Genomic DNA, 25,390 nt, shown 5'->3' with positions numbered 1-25,390 from the left:
AACTTAGCAGAGCTCACCTTGACGCTGATAGTTTTTGGTAAATGTCATTATCTTTTTAAAACATTAATAAAGATCAGAGATATAAAATACATCAAAGCTGGAGAAATAATGAACTAATCTTTTAAATTAATCTTTTGAATCAACTAGACCACATGGAACTAATCTTCAAAATGAACTAGATTTCCCATGACTCGAAGATAGATCACTATTCACTAGAATATTATTAATAGTATTTACAGAGGGGGTTAGTATTCTATTTATACACAAGAAGGGGAGTTCACCACTGAAATGCCTTAAAGACTAAGGTGCCAAGTGGTTGCTATTCCTACTTGTAAAAAAAATCCCTATGTAGTTGCCTGAATGGGGGGGTGCATCGGGTTGTTGAGCACATGCTTCGCTATCCATTACAATGTATAAATATGGAATGACAAAGTGTGCTATGTTTGCTACAATACTCTGTTTTTATATGCATTTGATTTTATTATATGATCTCTTATCATTTGGATTCATTGAGACTGGGACATTTATTGTGTAGGATACATTTTAGTTGATGTTAAATAATATAAACAATCTAATATCCTATTATCTTACTATATGAGGTGTCTAGAGGACAGATAAACATGACAAGATTAGTATTACTAAATATTTACATGTTTCCAATGGAACACGTTCAGAAGTTAAATAGTATCAAATAATAGGTGACATACCCTCATAAATAATCACCAAAGCCTGTGGACGCATCACTTCTCACCAAAAAAGGGTATATTATAACTGTAAATTTTTATTCATTTCAATCTAAAAGCTATACTTAATAAACTCTTGAATAAAATCAGTGATGAGGTTGGGCACCCCTTTAAATGGTATATAGAGGAATAGGATAGAGTTTATTATGTTAATCTCCAACTCCTTTAATTCCAAATAAACAAAGTCCTCCTCCTGTATACAAGATGTCAGGCATGGTAATATTTAGAGATGAGCGAACAGTGTTCTATCGAACACATGTTCGATCGGATATCAGGGTGTTCGCCATGTTCGAATCGAATCGAACACCGCGTGGTAAAGTGCGCCAAAATTTGATTCCCCTCCCACCTTCCCTGGCGCCTTTTTTGCACCAATAACAGCGCAGGGGAGGTGGGACAGGAACTACGACACCGGGGGCATTGAAAAAAATTGGAAAAAGTCATTGGCTGCCGAAATCAGGTGACCTCCATTTTAGACGAATAGTGGATTTCAAATCCGGGTCATATGAGAATGTGAACTTTGTGACTATGAGACAGGGATAGCTGTACAGGCAGGGATAGCTAGAGATAACCTTTATTTAGGGGGGAATGTTATTAAAAATAACTTTTTGGGGCTCTATCGGGTGTGTAATTGTGATTTTTGTGAGATAAACTTTTTCCCATAGGGATGCATTGGCCAGCGCTGATTGGCCAGAGTACGGAACTCGACCAATCAGCGCTGGCTCTGCTGGAGGAGGCGGAGTCTAAGATCGCTCCACACCAGTCTCCATTCAGGTCCGACCTTAGACTCCGCCTCCTCCAGCAGAGCCAGCGCTGATTGGCCGAATTCCGTACTCTGGCCAATCAGCACTGGCAAATGCATTGTATTGGCGTGATGAAGCAGTGCTGAATGTGTGTGCTTAGCACACACATTCAGCTCTACTTCATCGGGCTAATAGAATGCATTGGCCAATCAGCGCTGGCCAATGCATTCTATTAGCTTGATGAAGCAGAGTGTGCACAAGGGTTCAAGCGCACCCTCGGCTCTGATGTAGCAGAGCCGAGGGTGCACTTGAACCCTTGTGCACCCTCGGCTCTGCTACATCAGAGCCGAGGGTGCGCTTGAACCCTTGTGCACACTCTGCTTCATCAAGCTAATAGAATGCATTGGCCAGCGCTGATTGGCCAATGCATTCTATTAGCCCGATGAAGTAGAGCTGAATGTGTGTGCTAAGCACACACATTCAGCACTGCTTCATCACGCCAATACAATGCATTAGCCAGTGCTGATTGGCCAGAGTACGGAATTCGGACAATCAGCGCTGGCTCTGCTGGAGGAGGCGGAGTCTAAGGTCGGACCTGAATGGAGACTGGTGTGGAGCGATCTTAGACTCCGCCTCCTCCAGCAGAGCCAGCACTGATTGGTCGAGTTCCGTACTCTGGCCAATCAGCGCTGGCCAATGCATTCTATTAGCCCGATGAAGTAGAGCTGAATGTGTGTGCTTAGCACACACATTCAGCTCTACTTCATCGGGCTAATAGAATGCATTGGCCAATCAGCGCTGGCCAATGCATTCTATTAGCGTGAACTGAGTTTGCACAGGGGTTCTAGTGCACCCTCGGCTCTGCTACATCAGATTGCTACATCTGATGTAGCAGTGCCGAGTGTGCATCAGATGTGTAGTTGAGCAAAACTGACTCAGCACTGCTAAGTCTCTGCATTCGCATAGGAATGCATTGGCCAGCCTTCGGCCAATCAGCGCTGGCTCTGCCGGAGGAGGCGGAGTCTAAGGTCGGACCTGAATGGAGACTGGTGTGGAGCGATCTTAGACTCCGCCTCCTCCAGCAGAGCCAGCGCTGATTGGTCGAGTTCCGTACTCTGGCCAATCAGCACTGGCCAATGCATTTCTATGGGGAAAAGTTAGCTTGCGAAAATCGCAAACTGACAGGGATTTCCATGAAATAAAGTGACTTTTATGCCCCCAGACATGCTTCCCCTGCTGTCCCAGTGTCATTCCAGGGTGTTGGTATCATTTCCTGGGGTGTCATAGTGGACTTGGTGACCCTCCAGACACGAATTTGGGTTTCCCCCTTAACGAGTTTATGTTCCCCATAGACTATAATGGGGTTCGAAACCCATTCGAACACTCGAACAGTGAGCGGCTGTTCGAATCGAATTTCGAACCTCGAACATTTTAGTGTTCGCTCATCTCTAGTAATATTCCGTTATTATCACCCCGCACTTAACAGCTAAGTGACCAACGGCAGTGATATCCCACTGAGTGATGAGTGTAAAGTTACTCAGTGGGATCTGTAAACACTGTGGCTAGCTTTAAAGCAACTGTGGTCATTTAGCTGAACCATTGCAAAAAATACTATTAGTACTACTGACAGCAATATAAACTTGTATCAAAATCAGCGGAGTGACTGGGGTCCGACATTCACAGGAGGCTGTGTGTAGATGGATTGGTACATGTAATGGTATATGGTATATATAATGGGAAGTGACGTGTCCATACGCTTTCATGTTCAGAAGTTAGGCTGTACTTTGACTATTCCAAATGCAGCATAGGTAACCAGTGTCAAACGAGTAGGTGTCCTTCTCCTGTAGGTAAAATAACAGTGATAGTATAATTCTTGCCTTGAAAGGAACTGTTCTGTTAGGCCCCATTCACATCTGCGTTTGGCTTGCGTTTGGGAAGTCTGCCTGGCAACCCCCCGAATGGAAATCTATACGCATTAAAAAGCAAACACGTGGACCCCATAGACTATAATGGGGTCCGTGTGATTTCTGCATGAAACATGCAGAAAGAAAAGTGCGGCTTGTACTGACTTTGTGGAGTCCACTCTAGGGCCACAAGTACACACAAATATTTCACTTGTATTGGTGTCTACAGGACACCGATGCAGTTGAAATACATGGTAGAGCAGAAAGCTGTTAGGTACTAGGCTTGTAGTAGTTTGCGGCCTGCAGGTTCCCTAGCAACAACTAAAACGCCAGTGTCCCAGCGCAGGCAGTTACAATGACGTCAATACATAGCGCCATTTAAGCTGGGAAATACACGTCCTGTAATGACAGCAGCTTGTAGGAGCCAGGCCTGAAGTGTTTTGCAGCCTACAAGGTACAACAAGATGAGGCAGTGGTGGCAAGACCGAGCAAGAGGGTCCGCAGTAGGTATTATTTTAATTTTTTGAGAGGTCCATATGGGGTCATTAGGGCAAGCAGGGGCATTATTAATATAAAGGACATTATTAATATAAGGGGGTTAATGTGGTGGTAGTATTTATGTAAGGGTGTAAAAGGGTATTGGGCTATAATAATTTAAAGTGGGCATTATTGATTTGAAGGAGTTGTCCAAGAATTACAGTACTTGGGCAGGAGACCAGGAAAAGTGAAATATTAAAAAACAAACAAAAAAAACCTGTCCCCAGCGCTTTGGTGTCTCCCATCGCTGTCCAGTCCAGCGTCACCTGGGGGCTTGTTCTGGCGGAAGTCCTCAGCGCACATGACTGCTGAGGCCAAGCAGTGGCCTCAGTGGTCACAGCAAAGGACCCAGAACATCACCAGTGATGTGGCCTGTGGGCATGCGCAGTTGGCTCCGCCCAAGGCCTACAACTTTCTCCACCTGCACTGAAAGAAGACACAGGAAGAGGACATTCCTGAAGAAGATGGAGGCGTCGCTGGAGAGTTCTCTGGCAGCATTGGGGACGACCCCAGTGCTGCAAAATAACTCATTTGCATACCGGCAAAAACTGGGATTTCTACGGAACGGCGGCGCAGAGAAGACATCAAAAGGCAGGAGTCGAATAGCCTTTCTTAAGTCTATTCTGACGTGTTAGGGGAAAAAAAATTCCATCTGAATGATAGGATCCCTTTAAGCGAACATACAGGAGTATTATTAGGGGGAAAATAGGAGGCTTTATTGAATTAGGTGGGCATATAGGGGTATTTTTAATTAGGGGGCACAGGGGCATTATTGAGGGGCACTATTCATTAAAATTTTAAAACAGGCATCAGGCACGCATTATAATGTACATTGCCCCCCTTTACCTGCACTGGGCTGTCTGTCGGCTTAAGGCTTGGTTCACACATCAGTATGCCATCCGTCTGTTTAAATTCAGTTTGAGACTAAAAACAGACTGATGCACATACTGATTGTATACTGACACCTTTTTATGCTGATAGCAAATGCTGTCCCTCCCCTAGAGGACAGATAAGGGGATTAAAAGTAGCAACTGTAAACAGAGTAGAGATAAGGACATTTATCATATCGCCTTATCTCTACTCTGTTTACAATTGCTACTTTTAATCCCCTTATCTGTCCTCTAGGGGATGGACAGCGTTTGCTATCAGCATAAAAAGGTGTCAGTATGCAATCAGTATGTGCTGTTTTTAGTCTCAAACTGAATTCAAACGGACGGTTGGCATACTGATGTGTGAACCAAGCATTACTTGGATACAGAGTAGCTGCAACAAGATGTCACCACTGCCCACCTGCAGCAGTCAACACCTTATACCAGTTGTACTGTTCAGAGCGGTGACTGGTTACAGCGGTCTCGTCAACCTGACATCACTGCTGCAGCAGGAGAATGCAGGTAAGTGCTTCTTTATTTATAACATCTTCCTGCTGCCTGCATTAATATTTGTGATCCCGAATGATCCCTTTAAGGGGACACACACTAGGTATTAAGGGGCACTGTTAATTTAAGATACATATGGGAGTGTCACTCACTTACAGGTGATTTTTATATCAGGTATTTTATATTTGGGGCAGCAGCAGGCTGTGGCTTTTGGAAAGGAGAGGAAAACGTGGATCAGGTGTGTGGGAAAATGAGGAGCTAAAGATGTCTGTGTTGCAAACTTCACAGAGACAGGTTGCAGCTGGGAGAATCAGTCCAGACAGAAGAGACGAGAAATGTGAAAGCTTAGAGTCAAATACATAACCTGTAAGTCACAACAATTTTCCTGTACTGCATTTACTAAAACTGTCTGCAGAGCCCTGGGTAGAGCTAGTATATATGGTCACTATAAAGTGATAATATTGGTATAGCCAGGTAGGAGGCCTTCTTGGGTATGTGTGCACCCCTGTGCTGAACGTGTGTGTATAAGGCCATAGATATAAATGGGTCAGTGTACTAGCTCTTAAACACAACTAGCACACTGAAAATTCACACAGTTATGGGCATAAAGTTTTAGCCTAAGGCCCTACATTGCGAAAAGTTTCTTCTTAAAGTATTAGCAAAGTGAATGAGATTTTATTAATGTCATCCACACATTGCAGGAAAAAAACCTGTAAAAAAAATCTGTATTTTTGAAAAATACGGCAAGTTCATTTTAGATGTGGAATCGCAAGCGTTTTCCCTGTAGATTTAAAAGGGGAAGAAAAAACGCAAAGAAATCGCATCAAAAACTTAAATAAAGCATTAAAAATGCAACAGTTTTTTTTTGTTAGCTGCAATCCGCTACATTGGGCCTTAGCTTTGATTTACACAAGGCTTTTGTGCTGAAGATTTTAGTTACGGTATATGCAGTATTTGTGAATGACCATTTTTTATCTCAAAGATACATACATACAAAGATAGCGCATGTCCATTTTTTTTTTTTTTTTATTTCTCAAAAAATGGATATTTCTTTCTCATTGTTTTTAAAACACCCATGTGGATAAGGCCTAACACATTTCTACTATGCCCACAAACTAGAGGTTTTTAATGTAATAGCCATAGCATATAGGTGAAAGCATAAAAACGTGTTACTCATTGCTGCAATTGAAAACTGCATGCAGATCTTAAGCAAAACCGCATCATCTAAACACAGCCATAATGTTTTTATAAGCCAATGATGTGCTAAACACCAGGCTTTTCTCTTTTAAAGATACATACTGACCACCAACGTGTCCGAGCACCATCCATGTGATGTACCTTGTATATTTAGGAAGAGCAGAGAGAGCAGAAAATTCTATCTCTATTCTTTTTTTTTTTTTTTTTTTTTTTCATTTCCTTCTTAAAGAAAACCATTGCATGTGTATGCACTAGCTGTATTTCTTTTGATAATTTAGTGCTATTACTTGCAGTAGCCTAAATGTACTGACTCAATAATCCTAGTTCTAGTCAAACGTTGATGCATTCAGCAAAGGGTTAACACCGCTTCCATCCATCTACTCACACTTCTCTTTGAACAGCTCATTATAACAATGAAGCAGCTCACCTCCTCGAATCGTATGACGTCATTAGCCGGCATTGCCATATAAGTGCAGGATTCTCCAATAACTGGGGAACCCTGCTGGATGGATATTCAGTATAAATATAGCTGTGTCTGTGGGTGAATGTTTTTGTATATTAATGCAGGTTAGGACTGATGCTTTGCATTACATTAAAGCAACTCAAGGAGATGTAAATTCATATGCACAAGAAGTCCATGATACCTTTTAGCTTGAAACAGGGTAAATGTGAAATACAGTATAATGCTGGTGCCACCTAGTGGTAATTCAATGCGGTAAATTAGAATCTGCACCAGCTTTTCTATTTTATCAAAAACTCGCCATACACATCAGACTTTCAGACTTGAAAATATCACAAACGCCTGTTCATAAGAGCAGTAAATATCAGTATTTAGCATCATCAGCCAGAATACTGTGCAGAATATGAGAAAGGTCGCTTTAAGACTGGGAGTACACAGCGCTGCGATACTGCGAGCAGTAATGCCTACCACATTTCCCATACATTCGAGCAAACAGTACACCAGAGGTTTCAATTTATTGGCAATTTTTATACAGGTGGGATGTATAGTAACTAGAGATGAGCGAACAGTAAAATGTTTGAGATTCAAGATTCGTTTCGAATAGCCGCTCAATATTCGACTATTCGATCGAATATCGAACCCCATTATAGTCTATGGGAGAAAATGCTTCGTTACAGGGGATCCTACCATTCGACTCAGGAGGGTCACCAAGTCCACTATGACACCCCAGGAAATGATGCCAACACCCTGGAAAGCAACTGGGACAGCAGGGGAAGCATGTCTGGGGGCATCAAGTACTTTTATTATGTCGGGATTCCCTGTCAGCTTGCGATATGCCGGAGCTGACTTTTTCGCATAGGAATGCATTGACCAGCGTTGATTGGCCAGTCTACGGGATTCGGCCAATCAACGCCGGTTCTGCCTGAGGAGGTGGAGTCTAAAATCGATCCACAGCCGTTTCCATTCTGGTCCGATTTTAGACTCCGCCTCCTCCGGCAGAACCAGCGTTGATTGGCCGAATGCCATAGACTGGCCAATCAACGTTGGTCAATGCATTTCTATAGAGAGATATAGCAGAGCTGGCCGTGCGGTTAGCCCGTCTACTCCGGACAGGTGAAAGAGCTCTGCACTACACCCAACCATCCCTCCAGCTACTCTTCCTGTACTAACACGACTAGCTCAGCTTGGCTATTCCTTAGTACTACTAACACGCTCGGCTATTCCTAAGTGTAATAGCCCAGCTGAGCGTGTTAGTAGTACTAAAGAATAGTCAAGCTGAGCGTGTTAGTACTTAGTTTGGGGTTTGTAGTACTAACATGCTCAGCTGTGCTATTACACTAAGGAATAGCTGAGCGGGTTAGTAGTACTAAGGAATAGCCAACCTGAGCTAGTCATGTTAGTACAGGAGGAATAGCTGGAGGGATGGTTGGGTGTAGTGCAGAGCTCTTTCATCTCCGGTGTCTGGAGTAGCCGGGCTAACCGCACGGGCTCTGCTATATCTCACTATAGAAATGCATTGACCAGCGTTGATTGGCCAGTGTATGGGCATTCGGCCAATCAAAGCTGACCAATGCATTCCTATGGGAAAAAGTCAGCTTGCACATATCGCAAGCTGACAGGGATCCCGACAAGACAGAACCCCAAAGAGCTGGGTGAGTGACATTCCCCCCCTAAATATAGGTTATCCCTAGCTAACACTGCCTGTAGATCTGTCCCTGTCTCATAGTCACATAGTTCACAGTCCCAAATTAGTCGAATGGTAAATACACCATTCGTCTAAATTGGAGGTTATCTGTTTCCGGCCGCCAATTCCTTTTTCTGATTTATTTTTTTTCACTGTCTACGTTGTCGTATTTCCTGTCCCACCTCCCCTCCCAATACTGTAATTAAGGGGTAATGTAAAATGAATGTCACAGTACAAGAATAATGCACTGTGATGGAAGATACTGCACACAATGATGTCACAGAATAGTGGCAATGCACAAAGTGATGTAACATAATGTACACAGTGATGTCACAGTAGACAGGTAAAGCACACAGTGATTTCAAAGAACAGGGAGAATACAGATAGAGATTTCACAGTAAAAGAATAATGCACAGTGATGTAAGATACTGCACACACTTATGTCACAGTTCGGGTGTAATGCAGTCAATGCTGTCAAAGAAAAGGAGTAATGCACACAGTGATGCCATAGTATAGCGATAAGGCATAATGGGATGTCACAATACATAGATGAGGGACACAGTGAGCTCACAGTGCAAGGGTCATACACCCAGTCACGTTGCAGTCCGGGTCATGCACCCAGTGACATCGCAGTCCAAGGGTCATGCACCCAGTCACCTCGCAGTCCTGGTCATGCACCCAGTCAAATCGCAGTCCAAGGGTCATGCACCCAGTCACGTCAGAGCGTAGAAATCATACAGTCAGTGATGTCACAGTACAAGGGTAATGCAAACAGTGATGACACAGCGTAGAATTCATTCACTCAGTGATGTCACAGCATAGAATTCATACACACAGTGATGTCACGGTACGAGGGTAATGCAAATAGTGATGTCACAGTACAAGGGTAATGCACACAGTGATGTCACAGCATAGAAATCATGGACACAGTGATGTCACAGCATAGAAATCATGCACACAGTGATGTCACAGCGTAGAAATCAAGCACACAGTGATGTGAGAGTAGAAGGGATTCGCACATAGTGATGTCACAGTACATGGGTAATGCACACAGTGATGTCACAGCGTAGAAATCATGCACATACTGATGTCACAGCGTAGAAATCATGCACACAGTGATGTCACAGCCTAGAAATCATGCACACAGTGATGTGAGAGTAGAAGGGATTCGCACATAGTGATGTCACAGTACATGGGTAATGCACACAGTGATGTCACAGCGTAGAAATCATGCACACAGTGATCTCACAGCGTAGAAATCATGCACACAGTGATGTTACAGCGTAGAAATCATGCACACAGTGATATCACAGCGTAGAAAGCATGCACACAGTGATGTCACAGCGTAGAAATCATACACACAGTGATGTCACAGCGTAGAAATCATACACACAGTGATGTCACAGCGTAGAAATCATACACACAGTGATGTCACAGCGTAGAAATCATGCACACAGTGATGTCACAGCGTAGAAAGCATGCACACAGTGATGTTACAGCGTAGAAATCATGCACACAGTGATCTCACAGCGTAGAAAGCATGCACACAGTGATGTTACAGCGTAGAAATCATGCACACAGTGATCTCACAGCGTAGAAATCATGCACACAGTGATGTCACAGCGTAGATATCATGCACACAGTGATGTCACAGCGTAAATAAATCATGCACACAGTGATGTGAGAGTAGAAGGTTCATGCACATAGTGATGTGACAGTACAAGGGTAATGCACACGGTGATCTCACAGTGTAGAAATCATGCACACAGTGATATCACAGCGTAGAAATCATGCACAAAGTGATGTGAGAGTAGAAGGGTCATGCAGATAGTGATGTCACAGTACAAGGGTAATGCACACAGTGATGTCACAGCGTAGATATCATGCACACAGTGATGTCACAGCGTAGAAATCATGCACACAGTGATGTCACAGCGTAGAAATCAAGCACACAGTGATGCCACAGCGTAGAAATCAAGCATACAGTGATGTCACAGCATAGAAATCATGCACAGTGATGTGAGAGTAGAAGGGATTTGCACATAGTGATGTCACAGTACAAGGGTAATGCACACAGTGATCTCACAACGTAGAAATCATGCAGAAAGTGATGTCACAGCGTAGAAACCATACACACAGTGATGTGAGAGTAGAAGGGTCATGCACACAGTGATGTGACAGTACAAGGGTAATGGACACAGTAATGTCACAGCGTAGAAATTATGTACACAGTGATGTCACAGCGCAGAAATCATGCACACAGTGATGTGAGAGTAAAAGGGTCATGCACACAGTGATGTGACAGTACAAGGGTAATGCACACAGTGATGTCACAGTACAAGGGTCATGCACACAGTGATGTCACAGCATAGAAATCATGCACACAGTGATGTGACAGTACAAGGGTAATGCACACAGTGATGTCACAGTACAAGGGTAATGCACACAGTGATGTCACAGCGTAGAAATCATGCACATACTGATGTCACAGCGTAGAAATCATGCACACAGTGATGTCACAGCCTAGAAATCATGCACACAGTGATGTGAGAGTAGAAGGGATTCGCACATAGTGATGTCACAGTACATGGGTAATGCACACAGTGATCTCACAACGTAGAAATAATGCACACAGTGATGTCACAGCATAGAAATCATGCACACAGTGATGTTACAGCGTAGAAATCATGCACACAGTGATATCACAGCGTAGAAAGCATGCACACAGTGATGTTACAGCGTAGAAATCATGCACACAGTGATGTCACAGCGTAGAAAGCATGCACACAGTGATGTTACAGCGTAGAAATCATGCACACAGTGATCTCACAGCGTAGAAATCATGCACACAGTGATGTGACAGTAAAAAGGTAATGCACACAGTGATGTGACAGTACAAGGGTACTGCACACAGTGATGTCACAGTACAAGGTTAATGCACACAGTGATGTCGCAGCGTAGAAATCATGCACACAGTGATGTTGCAGCGTAGATATCATGCACACAGTGATGTCGCAGCGTAAAAATCATGCACACAGTGATGTCACAGCGTAGAAAGCATGCACACAGTGATCTCACAGCGTAGAAATCTTGAACACAGTGATGTGACAGTAAAAAGGTAATGCACACAGTGATGTGAAAGTACAAGGGTAATGCACACAGTGATGTCTCAATACAAGGGTACTTCACACAGTGATGTCACAGTACAAGGTTAATGCACACAGTGATGTCGCAGCGTAGAAATCATGCACACAGTGATGTTGCAGAGTAAAAATCATGCACACAGTGATGTCACAGCGTAAATAAATCATGTACACAGTGATGTGACAGTACAAGGGTCATGCACACAGTGATGTTACAGCGTAGAAATCATGCACACAGTAATGTCACAGCGTAGAAATCATGCACACTGTGATGTGAGAGTAGAAGGGTCATGCACATAGTGATGTCACAGTACAAGGGTAATGCACACGGTGATCTCACAGTGTAGAAATCATGCACACAGTGATGTCACAGCGTAGAAAGCATGCACACAGTGATGTCACAGCGTAGAAATCATGCACACAGTGATGTCACAGCATAGAAATCATGCACACAGTGATGTCACAGCGTAGAAATCAAGCACACAGTAATGCCACAGCGTAGAAATCAAGCACACAGTGATGTCACAGCGTAGAAATCATGCACACAGTGATGTCACAGCGTAGAAATCATGCACACAGTGATGTGACTGTGCAAGGGTAATGCACACAGGGATGTCACAGCTTAGAAATCATGCACACAGTGATGTCACAGTGTAGAAATCATGCACACAGTGATGTCTCAATACAAGGGTATTGCACACAGTGATGTCGCAGCATAGAAATCATGAACACAGTGATGTCGCAGCGTAGAAATCATGCACACAGTGATGTCGCAGCGTAGAAATCATGCACACAGTAATGTCACAGCGTAGAAATCATGCACACAGTGATGTCACAGCGTAGAAATCATGCACACAGTGATGTCACAGCGTAGAAATCATGCACACAGTGATGTCACAGCGTAGAAAGCATGCACACAGTGATGTCACAGCGTAGAAAGCATGCACACAGTGATGTGAGAGTAGAAGGGTCATGCACATAGTGATGTCACAGTACAAGGGTAATGCACACAGTGTTGTTACAGCGTAGAAATCATGCACACAGTGATGTCACAGCATAGAATTCATGCACACAGTGATGTCACAGCGTAGAAATCATTCACACAGTGATGTCACAGCGTAGAAAGCATGCACACAGTGATGTCACAGAGTAGAAAGCATGCACACAGTGATGTCACAGCGTAGAATCCAAGCACACAGTGATGTCACAGCGTAGAAATCTTGAACACAGTGATGTGACAGTAAAAAGGTAATGCACACAGTGATGTGACAGTACAAGGGTAATGCACACAGTGATGTCTCAATACAAGGGTACTGCACACAGTGATGTCACAGTACAAGGTTAATGCACACAGTGATGTCGCAGCGTAGAAATCTTGCAGACAGTGATGTCGCAGCATAGAAATCATGCACACCGTGATGTCGCCGTATCAAAATCATGCCCACAGTGATGTCGCAGTGAAGAAATCATGTACGCAGTGATGTCACAGCGAAGAAATCATGCACAAAGTTATGTGAGAGTAAAAGGGTCATGCACATAGTGATGTGACAGTACAAGGGTAATGCACACAGTGATGTCACAGAACAAGGGTCATGCACACAGTGATGTCACAGCATAGAAATCATGCACACTGTGATGTTACAGCGTAGAAATCATACACAAAGTGATGTGAGAGTAGAAGGGTCATGCACACAGTGATGTCACAGTACAATGGTAATGCACACAGTGATATTACAGCGTAGAAATCATGCACACACTGATGTCGCAGCATAGAAATCATGCACACAGTGATGTCGCAGCATAGAAATCATGCACACAGTGATGTCACAGGGTAGAAATCATGCACACAGTGATGTGACAGCACAAGGGTAATGCTCACAGTAATGTCTCAATACAAGGGTAATGCACACAGTGATGTCTCAATACAAGGGTAGTGCACACAGTGATGTCACAGCGTAGAAATCATGCACACAGTGATTTCACAGCGTAGAAACCAAGCACACAGTGATTTCACAGCGTAGAAATCATGCACACAGTGATGACTCAATACAAGGGTAATGCACACAGTGATGTCACAGTACAAGGGTCATGCACACAATGATCTCACAGTACAAGGGTCATGCACACAGTGATGTCACAGTACAAGGATAATGCACACAGTGATGTCACAGGGTAGAAATCATGCACACAATGATCTCACAGTACAAGGGTAATGCACACAGTGATGTCACAGTACAAGGGTCATGCACACAGTGATGTCACAGTACAAGGGTCATGTACACAGTGATGTCGCAGCATAGAAATTATGCACACAGTGATTTCACATCGTAGAAATCATGCACAAAGTGATGTGACAGTAAAAGGGTAATGCACACAGTGATGGCGCAGCGTACAAATCATGCCCAAAGTGATGTCGCAGTGTAGAAATCATGCACACAGGGATGTCGCAGTGTAGAAATCATGCCCAAAGTGATGTTGCAGCGTAGACATCATGCACACAGGGATGTTGCGGCGTAGAAATCTTGCACACTGTGATGTCGCAGCATAGAAATCATGCACACAGTGATGTCACAGCGTAAATAAATCATGCACACAGTGATGTCACAGCGTAGAAATCATGCACACTGTGATGTGAGAGTAGAAGGGTCATGCACATAGTGATGTCACAGCGTAAATAAATCATGCACACAGTGATCTCACAGCGTAGAAAGCATGCAAACAGTGATGTCACAGCGTAGAAATCATGCCCAAAGTGATGTCGCAGCGTAGAAATCATGCACACAGGGATGTTGCAGCGTATAAATCATGCCCAAAGTGATGTTGCAGCGTAGAAATCATGCCCAAAGTGATGTTGCAGCGTAGAAATCATGCACACAGTGATGTTGCAGCGTAGAAATCATGCACACAGTGATGTCACATCGTAGAAATCATGCACAAAGTGATGTGACAGTAATTGGGTAATGCACACAGTGATATCACTGTGCATGCTTTCTACGCTGTGACGTCACAGCATAGAAATCATGCACACAGTGATGTGAGAGTAGAAGGGTCATGCACATAATGATGTCGCAGTACAAGCATAATGCACACAGTGATCTCACAGCGTAGAAATCATGCACAAAGTGATGTCACAGCGTAGAAATCATGCACAAACTGATGTCTCAATACAAGGGTACTGCACACTGTGATGTCACAGTACAAGGGTCATACACACAGTGATGTGAGAGTAGAAGGGTTGTACACACAGTGATGTCAGCGTAAAAATCATGCACACAGTAATGTCACAGCGTAGAAATCATGTACACAGTGATGTCGCAGCGTAGAAATCATGAACACAGTCATGTCACAGCGTAGAAAGCATGCACTCAGTGATGTCACAGCGTAGAAAGCATGCACTCAGTGATGTGAGAGTAGAAGGGTCATGCACATAGTGATGTCACAGTACAATGGTAATGCACACAGTGATATTACAGCGTAGAAATCATGCACACAGTGATGTCACAGCGTAGAAAGCATGCACTCAGTGATATGAGAGTAGAAGGGTCATGCACATAGTGATGTCACAGTACAAGGGTAATGCACACAGTGATCTCACAGCGTAGAAATCATGCACACAGTGATGTCACAGCGTAGAAATCATACACACAGTGATATCACAGCGTAGAAAGCATGCACACAGTGATGTTACAGCGTAGAAATCATGCACACAGTAATGTGAGAGTACAAGGGTCATGCACATAGTGATGTCACAGTACAAGGGTAATGCACACAGTGATCTCACAGCGTAGAAATCATGCACACAGTGATGTTACAGCGTAGAAGCATAAACACAGTGATGTTACAGCGTAGAAATCATGCACACAGTGATCTCAGTGTAGAAAGCATGCATACAGTGATGTCACAGCGTAGAAAGCATGCACACAGTGATGTTACAGCGTAGAAATCATGCACACAGTAATGTGAGAGTACAAGGGTCATGCACATAGTGATGTCACAGTACAAGGGTAATGCACACAGTGATCTCACAGCGTAGAAATCATGCACACAGTGATGTTACAGCATAGAAGCATAAACACAGTGATGTTACAGCGTAGAAATCATGCACACAGTGATCTCAGTGTAGAAAGCATGCATACAGTGATGTCACAGCGTAGAAAGCATGCACACAGTGATGTCTCAATACAAGGGTACTGCACACAGTGTTGTCACAGTACAAGGGGAATGCACACAGTGATGTCGCAGCGTAGAAATCATGCACACAGTGATGTCGTAGCGTAGAAATCATGCACAAAGTGATGTTGCAGCATAGAAATCATGTACACAGTGATGTCGCAGCATAGAAATCATGTACACAGTGACGTCGCAGCGTAGAAATCATGTACACAGTGATGTCGCAGCGAAGAAATCATGCACACAGTGATGTCACAGTGAAGAAATCATGCACAAAGTGATGTGAGAGTAGAAGGGTCATGCACATAGTGATGTGACAGTACAAGGGTCATGCACACAGTGATGTCACAGCATAGAAATTATGCACACAGTGATGTGAGAGTAGAAGGGTCATGGACATAGTGATGTCACAGTACAAGAGTAATGCACACGGTGATGTCATAGCGTTGAGATCATGCACAAAGTGATGTCACAGCGTAGAAATCATGCACACAGTGATGTCTCAATACAAGGGTACTGCACACAGTGATGTCACAATACAAGGGTCATACACAGTGATGTGAGTAGAAGAGTCATGCACACAGTGAATTCACAGCGTAAAAATCATGCACAGTGATGTCACAGCATAAAAAATCATGCACACAGTGATGTCACAGCGTAGAAATCATGCACACAGTGATTTCAGAGCGTAGAAATAATGCACAGTGATGTCGCAGCGTAGAAATCATGCACACAGTGATTTCACAGCGTAGAAATAATGCACAGTGATTTCACAGGGTAGACACCATGCACACAGTGATGTGACAGTACAAGGTGAATGCACACAGTGATGTCACAGTACAAGGGTCATGCACACAGTGATGTCACAGTACAAGGGTCATGCACACAGTGATGTCACAGTACAAGGGTCATGCACACAGTGATGTCACAGTACAAGGGGAATGCACACAGTGATGTCGCAGCGTAGAAATCATGCACACAGTGATGTCGTAGCGTAGAAATCATGCACAAAGTGATGTCTCAGCATAGAAATCATGCACAAAGTGATGTCGCAGCATAGAAATCATGTACACAGTGATGTCGCAGCGTAGAAATCTTGAACACAGTGATGTGACAGTAAAAAGGTAATGCACACAGTGATGTGACAGTACAAGGTTAATGCACACAGTGATGTCACAGGGTAGAAATCATGCACACAATGATCTCACAGTACAAGGGTACTGCACACAGTGATGTCACAGTACAAGGTTAATGCACACAGTGATGTCGCAGCGTAGAAATCTTGCAGACAGTGATGTCGCAGCATAGAAATCATGCACACAGTGATGTCGCAGCATAGAAATCATGTACACAGTGATGTCGCAGCGTAGAAATCATGCACACAGTGATGTCACAGCGTAGAAATCTTGAACACAGTGATGTGACAGTAAAAAGGTAATGCACACAGTGATGTGACAGTACAAGGTTAATGCACACAGTGATGTCACGGTAGAAATCATGCACACAATGATCTCACAGTACAAGGGTACTGCACACAGTGATGTCACAGTACAAGGTTAATGCACACAGTGATGTCGCAGCGTAGAAATCTTGCAGACAGTGATGTCGCAGCATAGAAATCATGCACACAGTGATGTCGCAGCATAGAAATCATGCACACCGTGATGTCGCCGTATCAAAATCATGCCCACAGTGATGTCTCAATACAAGGGTACTGCACACAATGATGTCACAGTACAAGGGTAATGCACACAGTGATGTTGCAGCGTAGAAATCATGCACACAGTGATGTCGCAGCATAGAATACATGCACACCGTGATGTCGCCGTGTAGAAATCATGCCCACAGTGATGTCGCAGTGAAGAAATCATGTACACAGTGATGTCACAGCGAAGAAATCATGCACAAAGTGATGTGAGAGTAGAAGGGTCATGCACATAGTGATGTGACAGTACAAGGGTAATGCACACAGTGATGTCACAGTACAAGGGTCATGCACACAGTGATGTCACAGCATAGAAATTATGCACACAGTGATGTGAGAGTAGAAGGGTCATACACATAGTGATGTCACAGTAAAAGAGTGATGCACAAAGTGATGTCACAGTGTAGAAATCATGCACACAGTGATGTCTCAATACAAGAGTACTGCACACAGTGATGTCACAGTACAAGGGTCATACACAGTGATGTGAGAGTAGAAGTCATGCACACAGTGATGTCACAGCGTAAAAATCATGCACACAGTGATGTCACAGCGTTGAAATCATGCACACAGTGATGTCTCAATACAAGGTTACTGCACACAGTGATGTCACAGTACAATGGTATTGCACACAGTGATGTCACAGCGTAGAAATCATGCACACAGTGATGTCACAGCATAGAAATAATGCACACAGTGATGTCGCAGCGTAGAAATCATGCACACAGTGATTTCACAGCGTAGAAATCATGCACACAGTGATGTCACAGTGTAGAAATAATGCACAGTGATTTCACAGGGTAGACATCATGCACACAGTGATCTGACAGTACAAGGTGAATGCACATAATGATGACGCAGCGTAGAAATCATGCACACAGTGATGTCACAGCGTAGAAATCATGCACACAGTGATGTGACAGTAAAAGGGTAATGCACACAGTGATGTGACAGTACAAGGGTAATGCGCACACAGTGATTTCTTAATACTAGAGTAGTGCACACAGTGATGTTGCATCGTAGAAATCATGCCCAAAGTGATGTCGCAGTGTAGAAATCATGCACACAGTGATGTCACAGCGTAGAAATCATGTACACAGTGATGTCTCAATACAAGGGTACTGCACACAGTGATGTTACAGCATAGAAATCATGCACATAGTAATGTCTCAATACAAGGGTACTGCACACAGGGATGTCACAGTAAAAGGGTAATGCACACAGTGATGTCACAGTGTAGAAATCAGGCACACAGTGATGTCGCAGCGTACAAATCATGCACACAGTGATTTCACAGCGCAGAAAGAATGCACACAGTGATGTTGCAGCGTAGCAATCTTGAACACAGTGATGCCAAAGCATAGAAATCATGCACACAGTGATGTCTCAATACAAGGGTACTGCACACAGTGATGTGACAGTACAAGGGAAATGCACACAGTGATGTCACAGCGTAGAAATCATGTACACAGTGATTTCACAGCATAGAAATCATGCACACAGTGATGTCATAGCGTAGAAATCATGCACACAGTGATGTTGCAGCGTAGAAATCATGCACACAGTGATGTCGCAGCGAAGAAATCATGCACACAGTGATGTCGCAGCGTATAAATCATGCACACAGTGAGTTCACAGCGTAGAAACCAAGCACACAGTGATTTCACAGCGTAGAAATCATGCACACAGTGATGTCTCAATACAAGGGAAATGCACACAGTGATGTCACAGCGTAGAAATCATGTACACAGTGATTTCACAGCATAGAAATCATGCACACAGTGATGTCATAGCGTAGAAATCACGCACACAGTGATGTTGCAGCGTAGAAATCATGCACACAGTGATGTCGCAGCGTAGAAATCATGCACACAGTGAGTTCACAGCGTAGAAACCAAGCACACAGTGATTTCACAGGGTAGAAATCATGCACACAGTGATGTGACAGTACAAGGATAATGCACACAGTGATATCACAGGGTAGAAATCATGCACACAGTGATTTCAAAGTACAAGGGTCATGCACACAGTGATGTCACAGTACAAGGGTCATGCACACAGTGTTGTAACAACGTAGAAATCATGCACACAGTGATTTCACAGCGCAGAAAGAATGCACACAGTGATGTCGCAGCGTAGCAATCTTGAACACAGTGATGCCAAAGCATAGAAATCATGCACACAGTGATGTCTCAATACAAGGGTACTGCACACAGTGATGTGACAGTACAAGGGTCATGCACACAGTGATGTCACAGTACAAGGGTCATGCACACAGTGATGTGACAGCGTAGAAATCATGCACACAGTGATGTCACAGCGTAGAAATCAAGCACACACTGATGTATTAATACAATGGTACTGCACACAGTGATGTGACAGGGTAGAAATCATGCACACAGTGATGTCACAGGACAAGGGTCATGCACACAGTGATGTTACAGTGCAAGGGTAATGCCCACAGTGATGTCACAGCGTAGAAATCATGCCCACAGTGATGTCACAGCATAGAAATCATGCACAAAGTGATGTCACAGCGTTGAAATCATGCACACAGTGATGTCTCAATACAGGGGTACTGCACACAATCATGTCACAGTACAAGGGTACTGCACACAGTTGTGTCACAGTACAAGGGTCATGCACACAGTGATGTGATGTCACAGTACAATGGTCATGCACACAGTGATGTTACAGTGCAAGGGTAATGCACACAGTGATGTCACAGCGTAGAAATCATGCACACAGTGATGTCACAGCGTAGAAATCATGCACATAGTGATGTCTCAATACAGGGGTACTGCACACAATCATGTCACAGTACAAGGGTACTGCACACAGTGATGTTGCAGCGTAAAAATCATGCACACAGTGATGTCACAACATAGAAATCATGCACACAGTAGTGACAGTACAAGGGTCATGCACACAGTGATGTTACAGTGCAAGGGTAATGCACACAGTGATGTCACAGCATAGAAATCATGCACAAAGTGATGTCACAGCGTAGAAATCATGCACACAGTGATGTCTCAATACAAGGGTACTGCACACAATCATGTCACAGTACAAGGGTACTGCACACAGTTGTGTCACAGTACAAGGGTCATGCACACAGTGATGTGAGAGTAGAAGGGTCATGTACATAGTGATGTCACAGCATACAAATCACGCACACAGTGATGTCACAGCGTAGATATCATGCACACAGTGATGTCGCAGCGTAGAAATCATGCACACAATGATGTCGCAGCGTAGAAATCATGCACACAGTGATGTCACAGTGTAGAAAGCATGCACACAGTGATGTGAGAGTAGAAGGGTCATGCACACAGTGATGTCGCAGCGTAGAAATCATGCACACCGTGATGTCACATTACAAGGGTCATGCACACAGTGATGTCGCAGCGTAGAAATCATGCACACAGTGATGTCGCAGCGTAGAAATCATACACACTGTGATGTCGCAGCGTAGAAATCATGCACACCGTGATGTTGCAGTGTAGAAATCATGCACACAGTAGTGACAGTACAAGGGTAATGCACACAGTGATGTTACAGTGCAAGGGTAATGCACACAGTGATGTCACAGAGTAGAAATCATGCACTCATTGATGTCACAATACAAGGGTAATGCGCACAGTGATGTCACAGTACAAGGGTCATGCACACAGTGTTGTCGCAGCGTAGAAATCATGCACTAAGTGATGTCGCAGCGTAGAAATCATGCACTAAGTGATGTCACAGCGTAGAAATCATGCACACAGTGATGTCACAGCATAGAAATCATGCACTAAGTGATGTCACAGCGTAGAAATCATGCACACAGTGATGTCCCAATACAAGGGTACTGCACACAATCATGTCACAGTACAAGGGTCATGCACACAGTGATGTGAGAGTAGAAGGGTCATGTACATAGTGATGTCACAGTGTACAAATCACGCACACAGTGATGTCACAGCGTAGCTGTCATGCACACAGTGATGTCGCAGCGTACAAATCATGCACACAGTGATGTCACAGCGTAGAAATCATGCACACAGTGATGTGAGAGAAGGGTCATGCACACAGTGATGTCACAGTACAAGGGTCATGCACACAGTGATGTCACAGTACAAGGGTCATGTACACAGTGATGTCGCAGCATAGAAATTATGCACACAGTGATTTCACATCGTAGAAATCATGCACAAAGTGATGTGACAGTAAAAGGGTAATGCACACAGTGATGGCGCAGCGTACAAATCATGCCCAAAGTGATGTCGCAGTGTAGAAATCATGCACACAGGGATGTCGCAGTGTAGAAATCATGCCCAAAGTGATGTTGCAGCGTAGACATCATGCACACAGGGATGTTGCGGCGTAGAAATCTTGCACACTGTGATGTCGCAGCATAGAAATCATGCACACAGTGATGTCACAGCGTAAATAAATCATGCACACAGTGATGTCACAGCGTAGAAATCATGCACACTGTGATGTGAGAGTAGAAGGGTCATGCACATAGTGATGTCACAGCGTAAATAAATCATGCACACAGTGATCTCACAGCGTAGAAAGCATGCAAACAGTGATGTCACAGCGTAGAAATCATGCCCAAAGTGATGTCGCAGCGTAGAAATCATGCACACAGGGATGTTGCAGCGTATAAATCATGCCCAAAGTGATGTTGCAGCGTAGAAATCATGCCCAAAGTGATGTTGCAGCGTAGAAATCATGCACACAGTGATGTTGCAGCGTAGAAATCATGCACACAGTGATGTCACATCGTAGAAATCATGCACAAAGTGATGTGACAGTAATTGGGTAATGCACACAGTGATATCACTGTGCATGCTTTCTACGCTGTGACGTCACAGCATAGAAATCATGCACACAGTGATGTGAGAGTAGAAGGGTCATGCACATAATGATGTCGCAGTACAAGCATAATGCACACAGTGATCTCACAGCGTAGAAATCATGCACAAAGTGATGTCACAGCGTAGAAATCATGCACAAACTGATGTCTCAATACAAGGGTACTGCACACTGTGATGTCACAGTACAAGGGTCATACACACAGTGATGTGAGAGTAGAAGGGTTGTACACACAGTGATGTCAGCGTAAAAATCATGCACACAGTAATGTCACAGCGTAGAAATCATGTACACAGTGATGTCGCAGCGTAGAAATCATGAACACAGTCATGTCACAGCGTAGAAAGCATGCACTCAGTGATGTCACAGCGTAGAAAGCATGCACTCAGTGATGTGAGAGTAGAAGGGTCATGCACATAGTGATGTCACAGTACAATGGTAATGCACACAGTGATATTACAGCGTAGAAATCATGCACACAGTGATGTCACAGCGTAGAAAGCATGCACTCAGTGATATGAGAGTAGAAGGGTCATGCACATAGTGATGTCACAGTACAAGGGTAATGCACACAGTGATCTCACAGCGTAGAAATCATGCACACAGTGATGTCACAGCGTAGAAATCATACACACAGTGATATCACAGCGTAGAAAGCATGCACACAGTGATGTTACAGCGTAGAAATCATGCACACAGTAATGTGAGAGTACAAGGGTCATGCACATAGTGATGTCACAGTACAAGGGTAATGCACACAGTGATCTCACAGCGTAGAAATCATGCACACAGTGATGTTACAGCGTAGAAGCATAAACACAGTGATGTTACAGCGTAGAAATCATGCACACAGTGATCTCAGTGTAGAAAGCATGCATACAGTGATGTCACAGCGTAGAAAGCATGCACACAGTGATGTTACAGCGTAGAAATCATGCACACAGTAATGTGAGAGTACAAGGGTCATGCACATAGTGATGTCACAGTACAAGGGTAATGCACACAGTGATCTCACAGCGTAGAAATCATGCACACAGTGATGTTACAGCATAGAAGCATAAACACAGTGATGTTACAGCGTAGAAATCATGCACACAGTGATCTCAGTGTAGAAAGCATGCATACAGTGATGTCACAGCGTAGAAAGCATGCACACAGTGATGTCTCAATACAAGGGTACTGCACACAGTGTTGTCACAGTACAAGGGGAATGCACACAGTGATGTCGCAGCGTAGAAATCATGCACACAGTGATGTCGTAGCGTAGAAATCATGCACAAAGTGATGTTGCAGCATAGAAATCATGTACACAGTGATGTCGCAGCATAGAAATCATGTACACAGTGACGTCGCAGCGTAGAAATCATGTACACAGTGATGTCGCAGCGAAGAAATCATGCACACAGTGATGTCACAGTGAAGAAATCATGCACAAAGTGATGTGAGAGTAGAAGGGTCATGCACATAGTGATGTGACAGTACAAGGGTCATGCACACAGTGATGTCACAGCATAGAAATTATGCACACAGTGATGTGAGAGTAGAAGGGTCATGGACATAGTGATGTCACAGTACAAGAGTAATGCACACGGTGATGTCATAGCGTTGAGATCATGCACAAAGTGATGTCACAGCGTAGAAATCATGCACACAGTGATGTCTCAATACAAGGGTACTGCACACAGTGATGTCACAATACAAGGGTCATACACAGTGATGTGAGTAGAAGAGTCATGCACACAGTGAATTCACAGCGTAAAAATCATGCACAGTGATGTCACAGCATAAAAAATCATGCACACAGTGATGTCACAGCGTAGAAATCATGCACACAGTGATTTCAGAGCGTAGAAATAATGCACAGTGATGTCGCAGCGTAGAAATCATGCACACAGTGATTTCACAGCGTAGAAATAATGCACAGTGATTTCACAGGGTAGACACCATGCACACAGTGATGTGACAGTACAAGGTGAATGCACACAGTGATGTCACAGTACAAGGGTCATGCACACAGTGATGTCACAGTACAAGGGTCATGCACACAGTGATGTCACAGTACAAGGGTCATGCACACAGTGATGTCACAGTACAAGGGGAATGCACACAGTGATGTCGCAGCGTAGAAATCATGCACACAGTGATGTCGTAGCGTAGAAATCATGCACAAAGTGATGTCTCAGCATAGAAATCATGCACAAAGTGATGTCGCAGCATAGAAATCATGTACACAGTGATGTCGCAGCGTAGAAATCTTGAACACAGTGATGTGACAGTAAAAAGGTAATGCACACAGTGATGTGACAGTACAAGGTTAATGCACACAGTGATGTCACAGGGTAGAAATCATGCACACAATGATCTCACAGTACAAGGGTACTGCACACAGTGATGTCACAGTACAAGGTTAATGCACACAGTGATGTCGCAGCGTAGAAATCTTGCAGACAGTGATGTCGCAGCATAGAAATCATGCACACAGTGATGTCGCAGCATAGAAATCATGCACACCGTGATGTCGCCGTATCAAAATCATGCCCACAGTGATGTCTCAATACAAGGGTACTGCACACAATGATGTCACAGTACAAGGGTAATGCACACAGTGATGTTGCAGCGTAGAAATCATGCACACAGTGATGTCGCAGCATAGAATACATGCACACCGTGATGTCGCCGTGTAGAAATCATGCCCACAGTGATGTCGCAGTGAAGAAATCATGTACACAGTGATGTCACAGCGAAGAAATCATGCACAAAGTGATGTGAGAGTAGAAGGGTCATGCACATAGTGATGTGACAGTACAAGGGTAATGCACACAGTGATGTCACAGTACAAGGGTCATGCACACAGTGATGTCACAGCAT

The sequence above is a fragment of the Leptodactylus fuscus genome, chromosome 7, assembly GCF_031893055.1.
Source record: "Leptodactylus fuscus isolate aLepFus1 chromosome 7, aLepFus1.hap2, whole genome shotgun sequence".
Classification (NCBI taxonomy): domain Eukaryota; kingdom Metazoa; phylum Chordata; class Amphibia; order Anura; family Leptodactylidae; genus Leptodactylus; species Leptodactylus fuscus.
Note: the sequence above shows the minus strand (reverse complement) of the source record.